A 25916-nucleotide genomic window follows, 5' to 3' on the forward strand; every position below is an offset into this window, starting at 1 on the left:
TTGATCCTGGCTTTACCACCCTGGAAAGGGCCTTGGGAAGCAGTGGTAAGAAGTTTCTAGGATGACTCTTAGAAACTTAGAAAGTGATGGCTCACACTAAGTGAAGTAGATATGCTAGAAGTGTCATAGAAGACAGTAAAAGCAAAGATCTGAAGGCTCAGAAATGTGGGCATGTTAGAGTGGATATTGACATAAGGCTGGAACTCACCAATTGATTATGTTCTGTGAGAGGACCCAGAGGCACTCAATTTACCAAAGAAATAAGGAATGTGCTTATGAGAAGGAGAACTATCATTGTTGAGAAGCTTAGGAGGGACTGTCTTCTTTGGGCTGGGGCTGGTGGTTGGAAATGCTATTACAAAACTAGGCTCACTGATAGCCATAGGGAAGAGATAATCCTGCAATAGTGGAGGCAAGCTGGTGGTGCTTTACCATCAGAAACAAATAATGGTTAATAAAATATAACATCCCCAGAGGCAAGAAAAATGGCCAGTCAAAAAGAGGTGTTGCCCAATCTATACCATGAGTCAGTAAACTCTAATCCATGGACTAACAGCCTATTTTTATAAAGTTTTATTGGAATACAACCATGTCTATTTATTTTCATATTATCTATGGTTGCTTTCACACTACAATGGCAGAACTAGGTGCCTGTGACAGAGACCAAATGACCTGCAAGTTTAAAATATTTACTATCTGGCCCTTTAAATAAAAAATTTGCTAACCTGAGACTATATAGTCAAGAGAAATAAAAGATAGATAATCAGGGAGCTGAGCGTAGTCACACCAATAAAAAGTCACAATCTCTTACCCAGTTTTAGGACTGGACATGAGTTAGTTTTCAGGCCCCAAATACTTGCAACATCACAGCAAATATATACAGTATTGATTTCCTCAGTCTTTTCCTACAGCACTGATTCTCAGCTAGGAGTCATTTTGCCCCCAGGCAATGACTGGAGACATTTCTGATTGTCATGATTAGGTGGATACTACTGTCATCTAGTGAATAGAGACCAACAATGCTGCCAAGCATTTTACAATGCACATGACAGCCCCCTCTTCCAACAAAGAATTATCTAGCCCCAAATCTCAATAGCACTAAGGCTGAGAAACCCTGCCCTAAAGGTACCTATGATCATTTACTCAGATAACTGTACACTGGGGAAAGGAAAATATCCAAATATTTCAAAAACTGTTGGATCTGAGTTGACATTAATACTCAAGGACTGGAATCATCATCACTGGCCACCCCTCTTTGAATGGGGAAATGTAGGAACCAGGTGATAAATGGAGTCCTAACCCAAGATCAACTTACAAGGGATCCATAGTGCAAGACTATAGTTATTTCCCAAGTCCTCAAATGTCTAACTGGAATGTGTATACCTGGTGGTTTTAAAGCAGGTTGGATCCTGCTTTAGTTTTTTGGCCTATAGCATAAGAGCTATCATAATAGGGAAAGACCCAGTGGAAGCCTCTCAAACTCTCCTCCACCAAACCTCAGACAAGATAGTAAATAAAAAAACAACATTACAACCCAAGTGAAACGGTACTGATTAGTTCTCTCCTTAAAGATGTTAAGGGTAGTGGTACCCATCATGTCTCCATTCACCAGTCTGGTTCTTAGAAAAAACAGACATTTACTGCAGGATGACAATGGGCTCAATCAAATATGAAGTCTTGATAGAAGCTGCTGCACCGGAATATGTGTCTTTGCTAGAGCTGATTAACAAGGCCTCAGGTACTTGGTACATGGTCATTGATCTGGTGAATGATTTTTTTCCCATCCCTATCAAGAAGAAGGATCAGAAGCAGTTTACAATTACAGTTATGTGCTGCATAATGATGTTTTGGTGAACGACAGACTGCATATATGACGGTGGTCCCATAAGATTAGTACCATACAGCCTAGGTGTATAGTAGCTACAGAATCTAGGTTTGTATAAGTACACTCTATGATGTTCGCACAATGATGAAATCACGTAATGATGCATTTCACAGACTGTGTCCCCATCGTTAAGCAATTCATGACTGTACTTGGAACAGCTAACAGACTACGTTTATTTTTTTTCCATCAGCACTGTTAATTTACCTATTCTCTTTAATAAAGTTCCAAGAATTATGAATTTTCTGAACATTCCACATAGCATCACATTGGTGTACTATGTCAATGATATCATGTGAATCAGACAAAATGAGAAATAAGTGGCAAGTAATTTGAAGGCATTAGTAACAAACTTGAGCACCAGAAGCTAGGAATAAACCCTATGAAGATTCAGAGGCCTCTGCCATTATTAAGATTTTAGGGTGGTCTGGGGAATGCCAGGATAACACTTTCAAAGTAAAGTATAACTTATTTTATCATACCTCTCATCACTAAGAAGAGAGGACAATACTTGATAGTGGTTCTTGAGGTAGCATATTCCACCTTTTGGAATACTACTTCAATACATTATCTGATGACATGAAAGGTTGCCAGCTTTGAGTAGGGCCCAGAGCAGGAAAAGGCTCTGTAGCAGGTCCAGGCTTCCATGTAAGTGGCCCTGTTGCTTGGGTCATATGACCCAGCAAATCTTATTATATTCAACGTATTGGGGATGGGAGAAGATGCCATGTTGAATTTATCACAAGTTTCAACAGGAGAATCACAGTGTAGACCAATGCATTTTGGAGTGAAGCCATGCCACTTTCAGTGGAAAATACATACTATTTGAAAACCAGTCCCTGACATGCTATTGTACCACAGTAGAGTGTCTCACCACAGAACATCAAATGACCATGTAGCTAGAACTGCCAATCAGAAGCTGAGCTCTAAGAGATTCTGTACCGAGTTATAAGGTTTAGTGGACCTAAAGATTCCCTGTAAGGTAGAAGTGGTACATCTGGGATTGGTCATGAGCAGGGCCAGAGGGCACAAGTAAGCTGCACGAGTAGATGGACCAGATTTTCACATCATCCATTACTGTTGTATTTGCACTTTTCCCTCAGTTCACACTTATGGCCACACTGATGATGGTGGTGAGGGGTTATCCGTTATAATTGGCTGTTGGATGAGGAAAAACACCAAGCTTGGTTCATAAACAGGGTGCATAGCCAAAAGTGGATTTCTAGTGCACTACAGCCCACTTAGAAAGACACTCAACCTAAACACACAGAGCCATCCACTCTGAAAGAGAGATTTGAGGGGAAGTTCTCCCAATGGGCAGATCTTCAGGTGGTGCATCTGGTCATTTACTTTGTGTGGAAAAACAAGTGGCCCAAGTTGACAATATTCAAGAACTGATGACAGTGAAAGGTTGAAAGATAATTTACAAGAAGGTTTGAGAAAGAGGCATGTGATAGACCTAGAGGATTGTGAATAGACCTAGGGGAGTGGACACTAGGCGTGAAGATCTTTGAATCACGTGTTAAAGCCCACCAGAATCATCTGTCATGGAAGGGGTACTAACAACCAAGTAGACAAGATTATTTGGCTAATTTACATTGCCTAGTCTTTATCATTGACAACTCCAGTGTTAGCATAGTTAAACATAAATAGAATATCCAAGGTGGCAGAGATAAGGACTATGCATGTACCAAATAGAATGAAGTCCCACTCACCAAAGCTAATGTAACTACTGCTCCTGCCAAACGTCCAACCTGCCAGCAACCTTCTGGAGACTGATGTCGAATCTCCAATATGGCACCATCCGTCAAGGAGACCAGTCAGCCTTTCAGTGGCAAATTGATTAGATCAGACTCCTTCCACCTTGGAATGGTAATGATTCATGTTGGCTGAAACTGACGTGTAATCTGGGTATAGGTGTGCCTTTCATGTCTACAGAGCCTCAGGCATTGCTGCTATTTGAAGGTTTACAGAATGCTTTATCCAATGACATGTAATCTCACATACCATTGTATCAGACCAAGAAACTTATTTAACAGCAAAGGAGGTGCAGCAGTGGGCATATGACCATGCAATCCACTGGTCCTATCACATCTACATTACCCAGAAGTTGCTGGCCTGATAGAGCAATAGAGAAGTCTTTTAAAAATGAAGCTGAAATGTCAGATTGAAGATGATAGCCTATGAGTCCCACCCGCCAAGATATAGTGTACACCCTAAATCAATGACCACTATATGGTGTTGTGTCCCTAATAAATAGATTACACGGAACTGGGAACAAAAGGGTAGAAATATGGAGTACCTTTGCTTACCATAAGCTCCAAGTAACTCCCTGGGAAAATGTGTACTTCCTGTCCCTGTAAATCTAGGCTTTGCAGGGTTAGAGGTCCTGGTTCCCAGAGAGGGATTGTTTCCATCAGAGGACGTAACAAGAGTCCCAGTACACTTTAGGCTCTTCAACCTTCTCATTCTAATAGACAAATAGGCAAGGAAAGGAGTTACCATCTTGACAGGGATAATTTACCTTGATCATAAGAAGGAGCTAGAACTTCTGTTACACAATGAAGGTAGGGAAGGATATGTTTGATACCCAGTTAATCCACTAGAGTGTCTCTTGTTACTCCCTTGCCCAATTTTGGTGGTAAATGGAAAATTGCCTCAGTTATGGGATTAGAAGTGCCTAGTAGGTAGAGGCTCAACCCCTTAGGCATGAGGGTTTGATCATCACACCAAATTAGCCATGTAGGCCAGCAGACAAGGTAGCCATTGGCGAGGAGAATCTAGTATAGGTAGGAGACTATGAATATTAGTTGTAACCTTGAGACCAATGCTGTGTCAGGGGCTATAGTTTATTGCACTAACCATCTTGTCAATTCCCCAAGTTGAAAAGAAAGACCAAATAGAATTCTCTAATAACTGTCCCTGCAACTTATTATATGAAGGAAATGAATTGAAGTAGCACAAATGGTGAACTGTAGTGAATGCTGTGGTGCACTACTCAGATTCCCCATCAAAACTGAGATATTCATTCTCCCAGCTACTAAGAATATTGTTAGCTGAACACTATCAGTTGAGTCGCTTTCTGTAAATTTCCTTCCACTGAAGAGAATCATCTTGGCCTAAGTTATGCCCAAACTCTGCGAGCAAGATGTGTCTAATGACCGTCCACATAGGTCCATGTAGGGGTATGACCCAGCTTCTTTGCCTGCAGGTGGGATGACTCTGAAAGGCCATTATAGTTTCAGAGTAACCTCTGGGACCACTAAGGCTTTGTTGCAACTGCGTCAGAGTTTAACTTCTCCATCTTCTTAATCCTACATCCTTTACTCCCCCCTACAAGTATTGATCCTGAGGGCACAACCCAATAAAATTCCTGGATGTAGCGCTCCATCCTCTACTCAATTTCCCAGGAAAATTGATCTAAGACATGATGTCTTTGGTTTCCTATGCTATTTTAATTGATAGATTTTAATTTTTTTATTTTATAGTTATTAGTTGCTGGTTTAGCAAAAGTGCATTTCACTTTTGTATATTGACTTTGTATCCAGAGGCCTTGCAAATTTCACTTATTAATTCTAGTAGTTTCTCTAGACCCAAATTTTTTTCTATTTTCTACCTACACAATTATATTGTTCAGGAATAATGTCATCTTTTATGTCTTCCTTTTCAATTCTTCTGCCTTTTATATCTTTTCCTGGCCTAATTGTACTGGCTAGGACATCCAAGTACAATCTTGAATAGAGGTCATAATAGTAAGCATCTTTGTCCTATTTCTAATCTCAGAGGAAAAGCTATAACACACCACCATTGAATATGATGTTTACTGTATATGTTTTATGTATATTTTAGCCAGAATAAGGACATTTCCTTTTTCTTTTAGTTTTCTAACAATTCCTATTTTGTTTCTAAGTAGGTGTGGACTTTTAGCAAACACTTCTAATGCATTTATTTATAAGATCATAAGTTTTTTTCTTCATACACAGTTAATATGATGAATTACATTAACTAATATTTTTAGTAGAGAGATGTTTATTTTATGCTACTTTTTAATTTGCATGTAGTAAACTTGGAATACAGTTCTACAATTTTTGACAGGAGCATGCAGTCCAGTGACCATCATCAATCAAGACACAGAATAATTTGATTACCTGAAAAAATTTTCTCAAGCTCTTCTTTGTACTAAACTCCTCACCAAATCCCAACCACTGGCAATCACTAATCTGTTCTTGTTCCCTATGGTTGCCTTTTCCAGAATGTCATATAAATGGAATCATACATTAAGTAGCCTTTTGAATCTAACTCCTTTCACCAAGCACAATGGATTTGAGATATATCCATGTTGTGTGGATCAATACCTTTTACTGTTTCTTTTTTTCTGAGGAAGATTAGCCCTGAGCTAACATCTGCCACCAATCATCCTCTTTTTGCTGAGGAAGACTGGCCCTGAGCTAACATCAGTGCCCATTTTCCTCTACTTTATACGTGGGACACCTGCCACAGCATGGCTTGCCAAGCAGTGTGTGGGTCCACACCGGGGATCCGAACTGGCAAACCCTGGGCCGCCGGGTCAGAATGTGCGAAATTGACCACTGCACCATGAGGCCATCCCCTAATAGCTTTTACTTTTTTTCACAGGGTAGTCTTCCATTCTAAAGGTGAACCATAGTTTGTTTATCCAGGCAGTCATTGAAAGAAGTTTGGATTCTTTCCAGTTTTTGGTAATTATGAATAAAACCTCTATAAATATTTTGTTTGAGGTTTTTGTATAAATATAAGTTTTTCTTTAACTTGCATGAATATCTAGGAGGGAGATTGCTGGGTCAGATAGTAGGAGTGTGGTAAACTTTATAAGAAATATCCAAAATATTGCAACGTGGCTAAAACAGTTTGTATTCCCACCATGACTGTATGAGAATTCTAGTTGCTCTGCATCTTTGTCAGCACTTGGTATTGTCAGTATTTTTTATTTTTGCCATTCTAATAGATGTAGAATCTCATTACAGGCTTAGTTTGCATTTCTCTAATGACTAATGATGTGATCGTCTTTTCATGTGCTTGTTTATCATCTTCTTTGGTGAAGTATCTGTTGAAATCTTTTGCCCGTTTTATACTGGGCTGTTATTTTATTATTGAGTTTGACAGTTCTTTCTTCTGGAAACAAGTACTTTGTCAGACATGCAGATATACGTTTTCTAAATATTTTTTCTCAGTTTGTGACTTCTCTTTTCATTTTTGAGCAGACATTTTCAATTTTGGTGAAGCATAATTTATCATTTTTTTCTTTATTGGGATCATGCACTTGGTGTTATATCTAAGAAATCTCTGTTTAATATCAGATTGCAGAGATTTTTCTCCTATGATTTCTTCTAAAAGTTTTCATACTTTTAGGCTTTATATTTATATCTGTTATCCATTTGAATTAATTATTGTATAAGGTTCAAGGTATGGGTAAAAGTTTATTTTTTGCAATCATACTTTGTATGACTTGAATTCAATAGTTTTGACAACATTTGTTGAAAAGACCATCCATTCTCTACTAAATTATCTTTGGACTTCTGTCACAAATTGATTGACCATATATGTGTAGGTCTATTTCTAGATGTTCTATTGTGTTTATTTGATCTATGTGTCTATCCCTCTACCATTACCCCACAGTCTTTTTTTTAAATAATCATTAGCTAACATTTTACTTGGTACTAGACACTGTTCTAAGAGCTTTGCAGCTATTAAGTTGCTTAATTCTCTAACAAATCCATGAGATAGGTACTGTTATCATCCAATTTCACAGGTTAGCAAACTCAGGAACAGGGAGGTGAAATCACTTGGCCAAAGCCACAGAGCTCAACAGTGACAGAGTTCAGATTTATACCCAGAAACTTTGCCTCCAGAGTCTGTGACTATAACCACCTCAACATGCTAGGTACCACTTGTGTAGAGGGAAAGAAAAAAATTAATGACACACATGTATATTCCTGGTACATGCCTGGAAGGAAACCTGAGAAATCAGTCAACACAACCTGAGTGTTGAAGAAAGATAGACATTCCACTGTATACTCTTCTGTACTCTTTCAATTATTTTGCATGCATTTTTTTTAATGGCTTGAACTGAACAGGGCCTCTTTTTTTCCCTAGAGGAATTTGTTTATCTTTTTATTTATTTATTTATTATTTTTAATGAGAGCACATTGGTTTATAACATTATATAAATTCCAGGTGTACATCATTATAGTTTAACTTCTGTATGGATTGCATTGTGTTCACCACTAGAAGATTAGTTTCCATCCGTCAACATACACGTACGCCCCTTTGCCCCTTTCACACTCATCCCAGCTCTGTTCTTTTTTCTCAGGATTGTTTTTGCTATTCAGGGCTTTTGTTGTTCCCTGTAAATTTTAGGATTCTTTGTTCCACTTCCATGAAAAATGTCATTGGGATTCTGATTGGGATTGCATTGAATCTGTAGATTACTTTAGGTAATGTGCACATTTTAACTATGTTAATTCTTCCAATCCATGAGCACAGAATATCTTTCCATTTCTTCATGTCTTCTTCAATTCCTTTTAACAATGTCTTGTAGCCTTTACTGTACAGATCTTTCACCTCTTGGTTAAATTTATGCCTAGGCATTTTATCCTTTTGATGGGATTGTATTTTCGATTTCCATTTCTGCTATTTTGTTGTTAGTGTATAGAAATGCAACTGATTTTTCTATGTTGATTTTGTACCCTGTAACTTTACTGTATTTGTTAATTATTTCTAATTGTTTTTTTTGGTGGATTCTTAGGATTTTTTCTATATAGAATCATGTCATCCACGAATAGTGACAGTTTTACTTCTTCCTTTCTAATCTGGATATCTTTTATTTCCTTTTCTTGCCAAATTGCTCTGTCTAGGACTTCCAGTATTATGTTAAATAACAGTGGTGAGAGTGGGTATCCTTGTCTTGGTCCTCTTCTTAGAGGAATAGCTTTTAGATTTTCACTGTTCAATATGATGTTGGCTATGGATTTTTCATAAAGGGCCTTTATTATGTTGAGGTAATTTCCTTCTATATCCATTTTATTGAGAATTTTTGTCATAAATGGATGTTGAATCTGGTCAAATGTTTTCTCTGCATCTGTTTAGATGATCATATGATTTTATCTTTTAATTTCTTAATGTGGTATATCATGTTGATTGATTTGTAGATGTGGAACCATCCTTGCATTCCTGGAATAAATTCCCCCTAATCGTGGAGTATGATCCTTTTAATGTATTGTCATATTCGATTTGCTAATATTTTGTTGAGAAGTTTTGCATCTGTGTTCATCAGTGATATTTGCCTATAATTTTCCTTTTTTTGTGTGTTGTTGTCTGGTTTTGGTACCAGGGTAACGTTGGGGTCATAAAATGAGTCAAGAAGCATCCCAGCCCCTTCAGTTTTCTTGGAAGAATTTGAGAAGGATGGGTATTAAATCTTCTTTGAATGTGTGGTAGAATTTACCAGAGAAGTCTTATGGTCCTGGACTTTTGTATTTTGGCAGGTTTTTTATTACTGTTTCAATCTCTTTACTTATGATTAGTCTCTTCAGATTCTCTGTTTGTTTTTGATTCAGTTTTGGGTGTTTGTATGATTCTAAGAATTTACCCATATCTTCTAGGTTATCCAATTTGTTGGCATATAGCTTTGCATAGTAGTCTCTTATAGTTTTTTGTATTTCTGTGGCATCATTGTAATATCTCCTCTGTTGTTTCTGATTTTATTTGTGCCTTCTCTCTTTTTTTTCTTCATGAATCCAGCTGAGGGCTTATCATTTTTTTAAATCTTTTATAAGAATCAGCTTTTAGTTTCATCTATCATTTCTATTGTCTTTTTAGTCTCTATTTCATTTATTTCTGGTCTGATTTTTGTTATTTACTCCTTCTATTGACTTGGAGTGCCATTTGTTCTTTTTTCTAGTTCTTTTATGTGTAGTGTTAGATTGTTTATTTGAGATTTTTCTTTTTCCTGACATAGGCCTGTGTTGCTATATATGTCCCTCTTAGTACTGCTTTTGCCGCATCCTATAAGTTTTGGTATGTTGTGTTTTCATTTTTATTTGTCTACAGGTATATTTTGATTTCTCTTTTGATTTATTCATTGATCCAATAGTTGTTCAGTAGCATGTTGTTTAGTCTCCTCATATTTGTGACTTTCCAGCTTCCTTCTTGTAACTGATTTCTAGTTTCATACCATTGTGGTTGGAAAAATACTTGATACGATTTAAATCTTCTCAAATTTATTGAGTCTTTTTTGTTTCCCAACATATGATCTATCTTTGAGAATGTTCCATGTTCTCTTGAGAATAATGTGTATTCTGCTGCTTTTGTATGGAATGTTCTATATATATTAAGTCCATTTGGTCTAGTGTTTCACTAAGGCCAATATTTCCTTGTTGACTCTCTATCTGTAAGACCTATCCATTGATGTTAGTGGGGTATTAAAGGCTCCTACTAATATTGTGTTGCTGTTAGTTTCTCCCTTTAGGTTTGTCAATAGTTGCTTTATATACTTTGGTGCTCCTATGTTAGGTGCATAGATATTAATAAATGTGATGTCTTCTTGGTGTATTGTCCTCTTTCTCATTGTATAATTTCCACCTTTGTCTCTTGTTTTCTTTTTTGGCTTGAAGTTTATTTTGTCTAATATTAGTATGGCTATACCTGCTTTCTTTTGGTTGCAATTTGCTTCGAGTATAATTTTCCATTCTTTCATTCTGAGCCTATGGTTTTCTTTAGCGCTGAGATAGGTATGCTGGATGCAGAATATTGTTGGGTCTTATTGTTTTAATCTATTCAGCACTCTATGTCTTTTTATTCGTGAATTCGATCCACTTACATTTAGGGTGATTACTGATATATAAGGGTTAATTCTGCTATTTTACCTTTTGTTTTCTCATTGTTCTATATTTCTGTTGCTTCTTTTTCTTTCTGTTTCTTTCTACCATTTCAATTTGGTGCTTTTCTGTGATGTGTTTCTCAGTTTCCTCTTTTTTTTTAACGTTATGTGACTCTGCTCTGAATTTTTCTTTTGTGATTACCATGAGGTTTGTATAAAAGATCTCGTAGATGAGATAGTCCGTTTTCTCCTGATAGCATCTTATCTCCATTTGCCTATGCATGTTCCACCCTTTTCCTCTTCTTCTATATTCTTGTTGTCACAAATTATCCTTTTTGTGTTATGAGTTTGAAACCAAATTGAAGTGATTATAGTTATTTTGATGCTTTCTTTCCCTTTGGCCTTTATGTTATAATTAAGTGCTTACTAACCTATTTTGATATAGAGTTGAAATCTTTTTGATTCTATCTGTCTATCACCTTGCTCCAAGCTTTGTATACTTTCCATTTTTCTTTCAGGTAGGAGAGCTCCTTGCAATAATTCTTGTAAGGCAGGTCTATTTGTGATGAACACTTTCAGCTTTTGTTTGTCTGGGAAAGCCTTTATTTCTCTTTCATATCTGAAGGATAACTTTGCTGGACAGAGTTTTCTTGGCTGACAGTTTTTATCTTTCAATATCTTTAGTATATCATTTCACTCTTTCCTGGCCTGTAGACTTTCTGCTGAGAAAACCACAGTTAGCCTAAAGAGGATTCCTTTCTATGTTATTGTCTTCTCTTTGGTCATCTTTAGTATTCTTTCTTTGTCATTAACTTTTGACAGTTTTAATATGATGTGCTTGGAAAAAGTCTTTTTGCCTTGAGATAATTAGATATTCTATTAGCTTCATGTACTTTTATATCCAGTCATTTCCACAGGTTTGGGAAGTTTTCAGCTGTTATTTCTTTCAATAATCTCTCTGCTCCTTTCTCTCTCTCTCCTCCTTCTGGGATACCCATTATTCTTATGTCTCTTTTCTTAATTGAGTCAGATATTTTTCATAGAATTTATCCATTTAAAGAAAATCTTTCTTCTCTCTCTTCTTCCATCTGAATCATTTCCAGATTTCTATCTTCAAGCTCACTAATTCTCTTTCCATATGGTCTGCTCTATTTTCAGTGCTTTCTACATTTCTTTCTTCTCATTAATTGTGTTCTTCATCTCCAGAATTTCTCGGTTTTTTCTTTTTAAGGTTTCAGTCTCTTCAGTGAAGTACTCTTTTGTTCATTTATCTTATTCCTGAGCTCATTGAACTGTCTGTCTGAGTTTTCTTGTAACTCATTGAGTTTCTTCATGATGGCTGTTTTGAATTCTCTGTCAATTTGATCACAATCTTCTGTGACTTCAAGTTTGGATTCTGAAAAGTTGCCATTTTCTTTCTGTGCTATTGTGTTATTGTAGTTCTTCATGTGCTTGATGAGCTGTTACTCTGCTGGCGCATTTGTGGTAATAACCACATCTTTAATATTTGGGTAAAGCTTTGGTTATTTTGATTCTGAACTGCTCCTGTTTATATTTGAGAGCCTGTTCTTTCCTCCCTACATTATCTCTGCCAGAGGCATCATCAGTGCCCTCCTTGTGCTGCTTGTGCCTCTGAGGTTGCTGGTGTTTTGCTGCTCATTATGTCTCTGCAGTTGTGAGCCCTGCCACCAGGGTCGCCAGGCTTCAAGCACCTCTGCTGCTTCTAGGATCACCTAGGTATCATGTTTCACCATGGGCTCTTCATGCCTTCTCCTTGGGCTCAGTTGCTGCTGCCACATGCACCACCTGGATGCTGCTCCTGGGTTATCTGGGGTGTTGACAGCACAGCTACCAAGGACACTGTGTTCATATGTATTCTTGCTGTTGCCAGGGTCACAGAGTCTTGTATGCAGCCCACACTACTGGGAGCACTGGTCTAGGGGGTGACACCAATGGGGGCTGGGTCACAGGTACTGCTGTGGCTTCTGAAGCCTCAGGTTGAAAATGTTACCTGCTGGGAGAGGGGTAGAGGCTGAGCTGTGAGTGCCACTCCTGCTCCTGAAGCTTCTGGTCTCTGGCACAGTTGCACTTTTTGAAACCTCGGGTCATGGGCACCACAACCACTGCTGGGGGTATCCACATTTTGGATGCAGCCCCTGCTGCTGGAAGGGCTGGAGTTGGAGGCTTTGTCACTGGAGGAGGGAGGAGGGGAGAGGGCAGGGTCACAGGTATTTCCAGTTCCCAGAGTCTTTGGTCATAGGCCCACAGTGATTCCTGGTGCCTCTGGGAGCATGAGCTGCCTGGATTCCTGGGACATTTGTTCATGGGCATTACCCCAGTTCCTGGGGCCTGTGGTCACAGGGATGGCCACAGATCCTGAAACCTCCTCTCTCGGGAGTTGCCACTGCTGCTACCACAGTCCACTGCCTCTAAGAGGTCCAGTGCACCCATCTTCAGATATATAGATGTATGGATCTCTCAGGGATTCTGGTGTGATATGCAGAGTCCTCTGTTGGTTAATGGATATCCTACTGATTGTGACTTAGAAGAGAGAGACCAAGGGAACACCTCTCCACTATTATGCAGACATCACTCACCCTACAGTCTTGATTATTGTAGCTAGATAGTAAGTCTTGATATTGGACAGACTAACTATTTCTAGTTTATTCTTTTTCAAAATTGTTTTGGCCATTGTAGTTCCTGTGCCTTTCCATGTAGCACACATTTTTGCAATGGAATATTCTTTTTATTTTATCTAATTCTTCTTTGACCTCTCATACAAGCTACCACACATTGTAGTTGTGGGGGAGGGGTGGCAAATTGGGATGAGAATGAAAACAATGTTTGCTCCAGACTAAGTTAAATTTATGAAGCAGTTAGGGAAGAATTGACATCTTAAGCGTATTGAGTCTTCTAATCCATGAACACACTATATGTCTCCATTTACTTAAGTTTTCATTGACTTATTTTGTCACTGTTTTATACTTTTAGCATACAGATCCTGCAAATATGTTGGGAAGTTTGTCCTTTAGTATTTCATGACTTTGGCCATATTGTACATGGAAATGATTTTTAGATTTTCATTTTGAATTGTTTGTTGCTTGTATGTAGAAAAGCAATCAATTTTTGCAAGTTGACAATATATCCTATAACCTTGCTAAATTTACATATTTCTAGTAGCTTTTAATAGATTTCTTGGGATTTTTTACATGGAAAATCATATTTCTGCTAATAAGAATAGATTTACTTCTTCCTTTCTAATTCAGGTAACTTTTATTCCTTTTTCTTGCCTATTGCATTGCTAGATCTCCCCATACGATGCTGAATAGGAGTGGTGAAATTTGACATCCTTACCTTGTTAGGGTAATCTTGGGGGAAAATCATTTCCTGTTTGATCAAAGTATGACGTTAGCTGTAGGTTTTTTGTAGGTGCTCTTTATCAAGGTGAGGAAGTTTTCTTCTATTCCTAGCTTGCTTAAAGCTTTTTATCAGGAATGGATGTTGGAGTTGTCAAATGCTTTTTGTGTATCTATTGAGATGATCATGTAGTTTTGCTTTTTGTAGTCTGATAAGATGGTGAATTACACTGTTTGCTTTCTGAATGTTACACCAAGCTTACCATTCTTGGGACAAATCTCCTTGGTAGCATTGTATTATCCCTTTTGTATATTGATGGATCAGCTTTGCTAAAATTTTGTTAAGAATCTTCTGCATCGATGTTCATGAGAGATATTGGTCTGTATATTTTTTTCTTGTAATGCCTTTGTTTTTGATATCAGAGTAATATCAAAGACTAATTAGAAAATGATTCTCACCTCTTCATATTTCTAGAAAAGTTTTGATAGACTAGATATTATTTCTTCTTTAAATATTCGGTAGACTTCTTCAATGAAGTCATTTGGACCAGGAGATTTCTTTGTGGGAAGCTTTTATAATTACTTTCAATGATGTAGGGCTATTCAGATTTTCTGCCTTCTTGATTGAACTTTGGCAGTTTGTGTCTTTCAAGGAATTTTTCCTTTTCCTATAGTTTGATGAATTTGTTGGCAAAAAATTGTTCATTTTCTTCCCCTATTATATTTTTTAATATTTATGGAATCCTTAGTGATGTCACCTCTCAATCCTGATATTGATCATGTGTTCTCTCTCTCTCTCACAATCTCTCAATCTTTCTCTCTCTGTCTCTCAAGAATCTGACTAAAGTTTTACCAATTTTATTGATATTCTTAATGAACCAGCTTTTGGTTTCATTAATTTTATTTATTGTTTTTCATTTCCTATTTTAGTGATTTTTGCTCTGGTGTCTATTTTTTACTTTCTTTATACTTTGGGTTGGAGTTGTTCTTCTTTTTCTAGTTTTTCAAGGTGGAATCTGAGGTTATTGATTTGATTTCTTTCTTCGTTTTTAAAATAAGCATTGTAATGGTATAAATTTCTAAGTACTGATTTAGCTGCATCCCTTTAATTTTAATATAGTATGTCTTCATTTTCATTCAGCTCAAAACACTTACCATTTTGATTTCTTCTGTGGTCCATAATCTTTTAGAATACTTAAATTCAGTTTTCAAATATTTGCAGATTCCAAGAGATCCTTCTGTTATTGTTTTTTAGTTTAATTCCATTACAGCATACTTTGTATGGCTTGAATCCTTTAAAAATTCTGATAATTGTTTTATGGCCCAGAATATAGTCTATCTTGGTAAATAGTCCATGTTTACTCAGAAAGAACGTGCATTCTGTTGTTGTTGTGTGGAGTATTCTATAAATGTTAGTTTAGTCAAGTTAATTAATATTATTATTCAAGTCTATATCCTTACTGATTTTCTGTTTACTTGTTCTATCAATTATTAATAGAAGGGTGTTGAAACCTCTGGCTATAATTGTGAATTTGTTTTGTTCTCCCTGCATGTCTACTATTTTTTTTTCATGTATTCTGAAGCTCTATTCCTGAAGGCATAAACATTTAGGATTCTTATGTCCTGTTGATGAATTGACCCCTTTATCATGATTAAATCACGCTCTTTATCCCTGACTATATTCTTTGCTCTAAAATCTACTTTCATATAGACACTAGCTTTCTTTTGATTACTGTTGCATGCTATGCCCATTTTTATTCTTTTGCTTTTATTTTGTGTCATTATACTTAAAGTGGGTTTCTTGTAAGTAACATCTTGTTGGATTTTACTTTTTTAAATCCAATCTGATAATCCTTATCTTTTAATTTGGGTGGTTAGACCATTAAACCTAATGTGATTATTGATATGGTTGAGTTTAAATCTATTGTCTTTCTATTTGTTTTCTATTTTCTCCACCTATTTTTTGTTCTTAATTTGCACTTTTTCTGCCTTCTTTTGCACTGGAAAATGTTTATCATTCCGTTTCATGTCCTTTTTGTCTTGTTAGCTATAGCCCTTTGTTGTGTTCTTTTAGAGTTTATAATATACATCTTTAACTTATCAGTCTGTCTTCAAGGGCTTTTATAACACTTTACACATAGTATGGGATCTTTAAAACAGTATCCTTCTATTTCTCCCCTTCCAATCTTTGTGCTATTTTTGTCATCCATCTTACTTCTACATATGTTATAATTTCCAAAACACATGTTTTTATTTTTTCTTCCATAGATATGCTTAAAAGTGATTTAAATTACAAGAAAATGTCTTTATATTTATCCTTGTTGTTACTATTCCTGGGGCTCCTCATTCATTTGTTTAAATCTATATTTCCATCTGGTATCATTTTTCTCCTACACAGAAAACTTTCTTTCACATTTCTTGTAGTATGGGTCTGTGGGAGATGAATTATTTCAACTTTTGCGTGTCTGAAAAGAAAAATCTCAATTTCTCTTTTGTTTTTGGAAGATATTTTCTTTTGGTAAAGTATTCTAGTTTCACAGTTTCTTTTCTTCTAATACTAAAAATATATTACTCCACTGTGTCCTCTTCTTTTGTTTTTTGAGGAGATATGTGCTGTCATTCTTTGTTTCTCTGTAGGTAATGTTTCCCTTTTTCTATTTGTAAGATTTTCTTTTTATCACTTGTTTTAAGCAGGTTAATTCTTGTATGGCTTGCTATCATTGTCTTCATACGTATCATTTTTAGGGTTTTTTGAGCTTCTTAGATCTGTGGGTTTATAGTTTTCATCAAATTCAGAAATATTTTGGCCAATATTTCTTCAAATATGTTTTCTGTCCATCCCTTTTCTCTTCTCCTTCAGGGACCCCAATTACACTTATATTAAACTACTTGAAATTGTCCCACAGCTCTCTCTGATGTTCTATTTTTTTCTTTTCATATTTTATTTTTAATCATTTCTATTGTTATGCATTCAAGTTCTCTAATCTCTTTTTTTGTAATGTCTGCTCTGCCATTAGTCCCACCTGGTGTATCGTTTTTTAATCTTAGACCTTGTAGTTTTCATATCTAGAGCTTCATTTTGTTCTTTCTTGTCTTGCATATCTCTTCTCAACATGTTCCATTTTTCTTCTAGTTTCTTGAACATATGGAATACAATTATATTAATTAAAATGTCTTTGTCTACTAAATCTGTCATCTGTATTCTTTCTGTGTTAATTTTGATTAATTGACTTTTTCCTTCCTCATTAAAGATTATATTTACCTGCTTCTTTGCATGCCTGGTAATTTTTGTTTGGAAGACAGACATTGTTAATTTTACTTTGCTGTGTCCTGGATATTTTTATATTCCTATAAATATTCTTGATCTTTGTTCTGGGACAGAGACTTCAAAACAGAATCATCCCTTCGGGTTTGCTTTGAAGATTTGCTGCGATTGTAGCAGTGCTTAGTCTAGGGCTAATTATTTCCATTACAGCGGTAAGACTTTTCTATGTACTCTACCTAGTGATCTGTGAATCCTGAGTTTTTGCAGTCTGAGTAGTGGGAACAGGCACTATTCCCAGCCTGTGTCAGCATTGAGCACACTATGTCTAATAATTTCAGATGGTTCAACACACACATGCGTTGATCATTACTCAGCTGAATATTTGAGGTCATGCTCTGCAGATCTGCATGGTTCTCTTTTTGTGCATATCTCTCCTCTTTGGTACTCTGTCCTGCAAACCCAAGCTGCCTTGTTCTCCCCAAACCCTCTGCTCTGTCCTGTCAACTTGACAAGACTATCAAGCTTTGCCTGGGTTCCTGCTCCTTGGACTGTGCCTCAGAAACACTTCAAAGGCAGTAAGCTAGGCCAGTCATAGGGCGCCACTTCTTTGTCCTCCATCTCTTAGGGATCAGTGCATTTCATTACCTGACATCTAATATCTTGAGAATTGTTGTTTCATATGTTTTGTCCATCGTTTTACTTGTTTCAGTCAGGAAAGTAGATCCAGTCCCTGTTATTCCTGTTATTCAAAAGTGAAATTTTCCCATCCTTTGTTTTTGAAAGTCTCCATTCTTTTGGCTCCTGTGACATGATTTCCTCTTGATTATACTCTATTTTTTGTAACTACTCTTCCACTCACACCTTAATTTGGATATCTCTGTTCTTGTTTCCACATTCTCCCTCTCAGAGCTCATGTACGATTGTGGGTCCAGGTCCTACCCCTTCTGATATCATCTTAAGTATTCATTCACCTGGATGTCTATCTCATACCTACTGCTGCCTAGAGGGAATTCTACTTGGATGTCTTGCTCTCATTTCAAATTCAACAGCTTGATGTTTTGTAAAGTGTACTTGTTAAGGTCTCATAAGGCTTGGATTCTAGTCCCTGCTTTGCCACTAACTACCTGACTAAGTGTCCTTAGAGAAATCACTTAGACTTTCTTAACTTCAATTACCTCATGTATAAAGTGAAGAAGTTTGATTGGATGATTTCTAAAGTCGTTTTTTAGTTTTAACATTCTTTTATTCTAGGTAACTCTGGTTAAAACTGTTAAACTTTCATTACTATACCCACTCTCTTTTTCTTTCTTTCTTTTTTTTTTTTTGAGGAAGATTAGCCCTGAGCTAACTACTGCCAATCCTCCCCTTTTTGCTGAGGAAGACTGGCCCTGAGCTAACATCCATGCCCATCTTCCTCTACTTTTTTTATATGTGGGATGCCTGCACTGCATGGCTTGCCAAGTGGTGCCATGTCCGCACCCAGGATCTGAACAAGTGAACCCCAGGCCGCCAGTGCGGAACATGCGAACTTAACTGCTGCACCACCAGACCGGACACCCCTTTCTCGTTTTCTGAAAGCTAGTTGGCTTTACCTCAAATCTGCATTAATACCAAAGCTTCCTAACAAGCTCTCTTTCTTCTATCTCACCCAGTTGGCCATTACTGCCATAATATTTTTCATTAAATACTTTTAGCAACTCAGATCCTTGCATGAGAACTTGCAATCATTTTCTGTTGCCTGACAAATCAAATACCCAGTCTTCTGCCTGACTTGTAAGACATTTATCCCATCTTTTCTATATACTCTTATGTCCTACTTCTCGCCTATGTGAATCCTCAGCCTCATTCTGGATGATCTCTTTATTCTCCATCTTCCTCTTGCTGTTTCCATGCCTACTGTTCTCCTATCTTGATGTGCCCTTTTGTCCACACATCTGAGTCCTAACTATCTCTCAAGACCTAGCTCAAGCCTCTCTTCCTCCATAAAAGCCTTTGCCTACTGCTTCAGAACACACAGATCTCTTTACCCTGCAATCTCCTATTGTACTTCCTCAGTACACTTCATTGTCTAACTGCTAAATATCTGATTATTCATGCCTGGTATTTTTTTTCTCCTCATATAGAATTTAAGGTCCTCAGAGACACAAATCATACTTTCTCCTTCTCTTGGTACCTTCCAAGCATATGGTATTTGTCAAGAAATCCTCATTGATTGATTAAAAGCCATTCAACTGAGGTTTAGCTCATCTCCTTCCTGAATCATCATTCAGGAAGTGAGTGCGTGTGTGTGTGTGTGTCTGTGTGTAAAAGTGCTGACTCCAAGACAGTTTGAGCTCATATTTATCCATGTTATACTGACATTTGCACATTCTTTCTGACCACTGTCCACTTCTAAGTTTTCAGAAGCAGGTCCTTGATTAGTGAGTCTGAGCTGGGACTCTGGAATGCAGATCTATCTTGATGGCAGGACCTGTGCTTACAACATATCATTCCTTCCTTGGTGAACTTGGCAGCTCTTTCTTGGGAAATCTGAGAGTGAATCATTGTGACAAAAAAGGAGATAAAAGCTCAAAGATCTAGACCTTGATGGCTTTACAATAAAAATCCAATATTAGCAAAAAAAAAAAAAAAGTGGTGACACAACTATGGCATGTTACCTCTAGGATAAGCAATTAGATAATTGTCAGGATCTGAAGAGCCAGATAGCTTTAAGGAAGGACAGAGAAAAAAAAATTTGTCAGCAAGCTTTCTTGGAAATGAAAGTGTGCTAAATTAAGGAAAGGAAGCAGGTTGCTATGAAAGGATTTCACAGAAGCAAACGTCTTGGATTTGTTTTGAGTAGCTTAGTATGCGGCATGAACAGTATTTTAAGGCTTTTGAAATCACACTTTGCTCTGTTCAATTCAAAACTCATTCTTAGGCTTCTGAAGTAGTGAAATGGAAGAAACTCAGCTTTTTGGTTTCATATAGATGTGGTTGGAATAAATGCATTTCACCTCTGTGCAACCACCACCTTTTTCCCTACCAAAATTAAATGCTCAAAGTTTTGCTTTTGTTGACTTTCTTTTTCATTTACTTGCCCCAACAAATTGACTTTAATAAACAGACTACAATCCATATAGCTATCTGTTGTACACAGGAACCACAAAGTTTCAATCACAATCAGGTATTTCACAGCCATCTACAAGATGGAAAACAAACAAAGGCATGTCAGTCGAATTGCTGGGAGACATTTATCGTTTGTTTTCCCAAAGCTGGTTTATTAACAGGTTCACTGAACCGACCTCCTAGAGAAAGCATGGTCTAGTACAAAGAGTACTGGACTGAGAATCATGAGACTAAGGCACTAATTGGCTATTTGACTTTGAACAACCCACTTAACCTCTGTGTTTTAGGTGTCTCATCTGTTAAATTAAAAGGTTGACCTATACAATCTCTGAGGTACCATTCAGGGGCGATATTTGATGTATTTGTGATTACTATGTTGCATACAGTGCTTCTGATATATGTCTTTTCCTTGAATTTTGTCTACTTTTGAATTCTGAGAAATCTCTTCTCCTCTCACTTCTTGGACTAATACTTGGTTTTCTTTCCTGATTCTTCTTTTTGTTTGTTAGTTCCATCTCTTTTGATGGGTGAAAGCTAAAAATGTGTTAAATGTAACTTGACTCAGAGGTGACAAATAGTCAGCCCAAGGTACATTCCAGCTTATAGTCATGTCTGTTATTTTTTTCTCTTTTTCTAAACTTGGCTTTTGAAAAATTTAATCAGTTGCCAGTGTTTAAAAATCCAAAGATCTCACATAAATATCCAGATTTCCAGCTTCTCTAAAAGAATACTAATATCAGGAAACAAGAGGCCATCATTTCCACAAGGGATCAAGAAGCTGGTATAGAGGAGTAACACTTCCTTTTAGCCTAGGCTTCCAGTTCATCACCCCCATCCTTCCCTCTTCCCACTGTCTCCCTGGCACTGAGGCCAAGAGTCGTTTCCATTTATTATCATGCCTTGTGTTGCTGGCTTACTCTTTATGTGGGACATTGACTCTCCAGTTTACTGAAGCCCCCACCACTTCCTATAGCGCTGAGGGTGAACGTCAGTTACCATTTATCATCACATTTGCACTGCTATTGTTCTTATACCAGATTTAAAAGAAAAGTGAAATTTTTGTACCTGTGTCTCGATCAAAAGTAAGAAAGCATATTAAACCAAAAGAGACAAGTATTTTATTTGTCCCACTCAATTTACTGTTTTATTTTACCTTCCTGATTTCTGTTGGTCTTTGTGTTTGTAACTCCTCTTCTAAGTCGAATATATTGTCAATATATTGTTCATTTACAAAAGAAATTCATCCCAGAAGTCTCTGTTTTTCCTCTCTGCCTTCTTCTTAGTCCCCCACGCATTGGATAGAGAAGTTGGTGGAGTTTGCTGGACACCTGCAACAGAAAAATCCAAGTAGCAGTTTTAAACTTCCATAGTAAAACAGGGAAGTACTATATCGATATTCTTTGAAGACGGAATGTTTGTTTGAATGCACCTAAATCTGCCACAAAATACCACGAATAGTCAAATCAATCTTGAGAAAAAAGGAACAAAGCTGGAGGAATCACACTTCTTGATTTCCAACTGTATTAAAAGTTACAATAATAGCAACACTATGGCATTGACATAAAAATAGACATATAGACCAATGGGACAGAATTTAGAGCCCAGAAATAAATCCATGCATGTATGCTCAACTGATCTTTGACAAGAGGGCCAAGAATAAACAATGAGGAGAAGATAGTTCTTCAACAAATGGTGTTAGGAAAACTGGATATCCACATTCAAAAGAATGAAAGTAGGCTACTATCTTACACCATACAAAAAAACTCAACTAAACATGAATAAAAAACTTAAATGTAAGACCTAGAACTGTAAAACTCCTAGAAGAAAACATAAGGGAAAAGGTTCATGACATTGGTCTTGGTAATGATTTTATGGATGTGACACCTAAAACACAGGCAACAAAAACAAAAAGAAAAACCTGTGACTACATCAAAGTAAAAAGCTTCTGAAAAAGAAAGCAAATCAAATAAAAGGAAAGGAAAGTAATCAACATGGCAAAGAAAATAATCAACAGAGTGAAAAAGTATCCTACAGAATCAGACAAAATATTTGCAAATCATATATCTAATAAAGGGTTAATCTCCAAAATATATAAGGAACTCCTACAACTTAGTAGTAAAAAACTAACAACTTGATTTCAAAATGAGGAAGGGACTTGAATAGGCATTTCTCAAAGAAGACATACAAGTGGCAAAAAGGTATATGAAGTGGTTCAATGTCACTAATCTTCAAGGAAATGCAAATCAAAACCACAATGAGAGGTGCTAGCCCTGTGGCCTAGTGGTTAAGTTCAGCACACTCCACTCTGGCAGGCCAGGTTTGTGGGTTTGGATGCCAGGCACAGGCCTACACTGCTCATCAGCCATTGCTGTGGCAGTGACCCACATACAAAATAGAGGAAGATTGGCACAGACGTTAGCTCAGGGTGAACCTTCCTCAGCAAAAGAAAAAAACAAAAAAAACACAATGAGATATCACCTCATACTTAAAAGGTTGGCAATTATAAAAAAACCAAAAGACAAAAAGTGTTGGCAAGGATGTAGAGAAATTGAAACCCTTGCACACTGTTGGTGGTAATGCAAAATGATGCAGCCTCTATGGAAAAATTATGGAGGTTACTAAAAAAAAATTAAAAATAGAACTACCATGTGATCCAGAAATCCTAGTTCTGGGTATTCATCCAAAAAAACTGAAATCAAGAACTCAAAGAGATATCTGCACTCCCGTGCTTATTCCAGCACTATTCACAATAACTGAGATGTGGAAAAACCTAAATTTCCATCAACAGATGAATGGATAAAGAAAATGTGATACACACGTAAAACAGAATACTCTTTAGCCTTGAAGAAGGGAATTCTACAATATGCAACAACCTGGATGAACCTTAAAGACTTTATACTGAGTGAAATAAGCCAACCAGAAAGACAAATACTGCATGATTCCAGTTATATTAGGTATCTAAAATAGTCAAATTCACAGAATCAAAGCATTGAATGGTGGTTGCCAGGGACTGGGGAGAAGGGATAGTGGGGCATTACTAATCAATGGACATAAAATTTAATTTAAGCTAGATGAACAAACTCTAGAGATCTGCTGTACGACATTGTACCTATAGTCAACGATAATGTATTGTACACCTAAAAATTTGTTAGGAAGATAGATCTGTTACGTGTTCTTACCACAATAAAATAAAATTTAAAAACATAACGAGAGACTTTGAGAGGTTTTCATCTTGGGGTAGGTTTGTCAGATAAAATACAGAATGTCCAGTCATATTTGAATTTCAGAAAACAATACAATTTTTCATATAAATATGTTCCAAATAGTGCATGGAACCAACATATACTAGAACAGTATTTGTAGTTTAACTGAAATCTAAATTTAACTGGGAAATCTGTATTTTTATTTGCTAAATCAGGATTTGCTAAATCCTGAAAACAAGCTGATTGGTTCTGTCATTTAAAAAGATGACTTTGGTTTCAAGTAAAGAATGGATTAGATGAGTGTGAGGCTAGAGGCAGGGAGACCTTTAAGAAGGTTAGATTGCACTAACCAAAGGACAGGAAATTGGTAATTTGGGCTAAGGTTGTAGCAGTGGTGATAAAGAAAAGGGGATAATCAAAATAAACAGGTCTTGATGGAAGGTGGGGACAGAGGGAGAAGGCATTGTAGAGGACGATATATAGTGAGATACCCTTCTGACTTTTGATTTTGGGTATCTGCAGGATGACCATAATTTATCATCCAGACCCAAACATTTTTAGGAACAAAAGGGGATGTTAAAGCAGGAGGTATGGTCACTGTGGCAATCTGTGGCTTCTCCCTTTTGTTCTTGATCAGTATTACCAATGCATATCAATTTTATTCATCTTTTCAAAGAACCACGTTTGTTTTTGTTTATCCTCCTAATCATACATTTTTACTCATTTAATCTCTGCTACTATTTTTATTATTTCCTTCCTCTTTCTTTGGTCTAATAAACTATGCTGTTTACATTTTCTTGACATGGATACTGAGATCACGGATTCTCAACCTTTCCTCTTTTCTAATATACGCTTTCTAAGACTATACATTTTTCCTATAAGAATGGATTCACTTGCATCCCAAAAGTTATCATATGTAGAATTTTCAATATAATTCAATTCAAAATATTTTTGAATTTTCACTGCTATGTTTTCTTTGACCCACAGGTTATTTAGAAGTGCATTTCTTAATTTTCAATCTTTTTGTTATTCATTACTTATTTCTACTGTGGGCAGAACCTTTTCTGTATAATTTCAATCTTTGAGACTTGTTTTTTGGTCTAACACATGGTCGATTTTGGCAGATGGTCCACTTGGACTTGGAAAGAATGTGTATTCAACAGTTGTTGAGTAGTGACCTATAATTATCAATTAGATTAATTTGGTTAATAATGTTCAGATATTACAAATCCTTGCTGAGTTTTAAAAAATATTCCATATCTTTGCTGAGTTTTTTGCTTGTTCTATCATTTTATAAGAAAGGCATGTTAAAACTCACTCTGTGAAATTGGTTTTAATTCACTTTTTATAACTTTGAAATACAGCTATATCTCTAATAATTCTTATTTCCTTAAAGTTTACTTTTGTCACATTAATATAGCTAACTAACTTTTCTTTGGTTAGTGCTTGCATGCCATAGCTGGCTCTATCGTTTAACTTTCAGCCTTTCTGTATCATTATAATTTAGATGAATCTATCGTAAGAAACGTATACTTGTTTTCTTTCAAATTCAGTTTGATAATTATTATATTTTAGTTGGATTATTTAATCAATTTATATTTAGTATGATTTCTGATTTATTTGGACATAAATCTATTACCTCAGTTTTTCTTTCTTATGTCTATCTAGTCTGTTTAAATTTTGTTGTTGTTTTTAGTTGTTCTCCTTTCTTGTCTTCTTTTGTATTATGTTTTTCATTTTTTTCCCTCTAGCTTTGTTGTTATATTTTTTAATGGTTCACCTAGAGATTACAACATTTTTCTTGACTTATCAAAATCTAATATTAATTAGCTCTTCTATTCTTTTTTTTCTAATTTGGTGAGGAAGATTGACCCTGAGCTAACATATGTTACCAATCTTCCTCTTTTTCGCTTGGGGGAAGATTATCACTGAGCTAACATCTGTGCCAATCTTCCAAACCCATGAACTCTGGGCTGCTGACACAGAGTGCACGAACTTAACCACTACACCACTGGGCCGACCCTAGCTCTTCTGTTTTTTAACAGACAATGCAAGGATCTTAGAACACTTTAAAGAGTTATACTGAATGATTCCCAGGTATTATTATCCCCATATTACAGACGAAAATACTGACGTTCAGAAGAGTTAAGTGACTTGCTAATGTCCTCAGAGCTAATAAGTGGCAGAGGGATTTGAATATGATAGGCACGAGTGCACTCTCTGGACTCCTTACTAGTCTGTTGGT

The 25916-nt window shown here is 36.5% G+C and overlaps 1 protein-coding gene across 4 annotated transcripts in view; it reads left to right on the forward strand.

Moving 5' to 3' along the window:
• Window positions 1-25916, forward strand: part of RTL4 (retrotransposon Gag like 4) — a 326961-nt gene that overhangs the window by 247215 nt on the left and 53830 nt on the right. The gene's annotated exons all lie outside the window — the stretch shown is intronic.

The sequence above is a fragment of the Equus przewalskii genome, chromosome X, assembly GCF_037783145.1.
Source record: "Equus przewalskii isolate Varuska chromosome X, EquPr2, whole genome shotgun sequence".
NCBI lineage: Eukaryota > Metazoa > Chordata > Mammalia > Perissodactyla > Equidae > Equus > Equus przewalskii.